At 42.8% G+C, this 1,858-nt stretch overlaps 1 non-coding gene across 1 annotated transcript; it reads right to left on the bottom strand.

Annotated features, from left to right (window-relative positions):
- Window positions 1–1,397: 1,397 nt before the first annotated feature.
- On the bottom strand, window positions 1,398–1,516 carry LOC111866887. Its single transcript, XR_002843232.1, has one exon. It is a non-coding gene; the product is annotated as a 5S ribosomal RNA (ribosomal RNA).
- Window positions 1,517–1,858: the final 342 nt, after the last annotated feature.

Raw genomic sequence — 1,858 nt, 5'->3', positions numbered from 1 at the left:
TGTTGAAATTGGGCTTCCTCTCTGAAGAAAGGACGGGTCAGTCGTTTACAATTACTGCTGGCCCTCGCCAGCTCAGTGATTCTCGGATTGAGTCCCGCGGGGCTATAACCGCAAGTTTTCGTTGTTAAATAAAATTATTGGTCTTGACTCTCAAGTGGTTTGTCGCAAAGACAAACTGATTAGCGGTAAACCGCCAGTCGTAAAGTAGTTTTAACTCTGACTCTGCTTAGACCGTCGCCTAGCGATATCTGTCCTGTTCTTTAAGCCGTTACCTAGCAGGGACGATATTTCAATTATCATGTCATCATATCTGAATTACGATAATGACATTTCTTCCCCATAATATTTTATTTTCGCAGCCGCAATGTGGTGACCTGAGCCATGTTTGTGACGACAGAATATATCATAATATAATTATACTCTCATTGAAGTAAAAATTATTAAATATTATTCTGCCCGTTTCCCATTGCACGGAACCAATGTAACAATCGTCTCTCGCTGCCTCCTTTTTGCCAGTTCAGTTCCTTCCTGTGGGTAGTTTATGTAGTTACAAGAATCGACTACAGATGTCCATAACTGTTGCAGCATGTTGAAGAAATGTCTTTATAGCCTTAGCATGAAGAATTCAACAGCTCAGTAAATTCCACTGTTAATAGTTCCTACTGCACAGGACAGTATGTAAAACAAGTAGGAAAGATGTTCATATTTTTACGGGTATCTACAAAAAATATAATATTTTATCGTTAATGACTACAGTCAACTATTAAGTAACACACTTCATGGAACAGAACTCATCTTAGGGGAGCTAATAGTGATTCAGCTATACTCTGTCTGAAGCATCTCTGTGGGTACGTCATACATTGAGTTGCCAACCTTACCGAAGAAAAACCCCTGTTTCTTCACGGAGATCTCCGTTATAGATATTTTGGTTCATAAAGTATGTTGAAAATCGTATCTAGTGACTTTTTAATGAGGATGTATTATTTTTTATTGCTAGTGGTGTAGGACTAAGTCCCTTGTAGGCCGCGCCATAGCTCAAGCGGTTAGTCGCTGGCTCCCTAACGCGGCGGACCGGGTTCGATCCCGGGTGTGGTCAAGTGGGATTCGGGGTGGACAAAGTGGCGCTGGTGTAAGTTTTTTCTCCGACTACTTCGGTTTCCCCTTGCCAATCTTCATTCCACAAATTGCTCCACAATCACCCTCAACTATCATCTGGGGCTGGTACAGTAGGCCAGAAGTGACCGAAGTACAAGGGACTTAACCCACCCCACTAGCAATAAAAAAAGTCCCTTGTACTGCGGCCACTTCTGGCCTATTGTACCAGCCCCAGATGACACGTGAGGGCGATTGTGGAATGAGCGACTAACCGCTTGAGCTATGACGCGGCCAAAAAGAAGTGCCAACAGCACGTGGTGTTCCCAAGCGGTCAACCATCCAAGTACTAACCACGCCCAATGTTGCTTAACTTCGGTGATCGGACGAGAACCGGTGTTTTCAACATGGTATGGCCGTTGGCGAGGGTATTTGCTCACGTAGTTATATAATGATGACGTAACCTCAAAGATATTTTTGACACAGTTTAGTCAATAATTCCTCTAGCGTATATTAATGTGTACCACTCGAAAATCCTAAGTTTGGATAGGAAGATGATATCAGAATTGTATAAAAACATGGGGAGGGGTTGTGTGCTGGCACAGTATAGGAACCTGTGGTGAGTTCTTGAGCCCGTGGTAATGAAATATTATGTTCCCATATATTATGTGGGGAATTTCCTGAGTAGGTGAGCAACTATCAGCTTCTCAAGGAATCTGTTGCTAGGAGTTACTCCTGTACCTACATAATAGTATAAGCGGCAGAT

The sequence above is a fragment of the Cryptotermes secundus genome, unplaced genomic scaffold, assembly GCF_002891405.2.
Source record: "Cryptotermes secundus unplaced genomic scaffold, Csec_1.0 scaffold673, whole genome shotgun sequence".
NCBI classification, from domain to species: domain Eukaryota; kingdom Metazoa; phylum Arthropoda; class Insecta; order Blattodea; family Kalotermitidae; genus Cryptotermes; species Cryptotermes secundus.
Note: the sequence above shows the minus strand (reverse complement) of the source record. Positions and strands in the feature narration are given on the sequence as shown.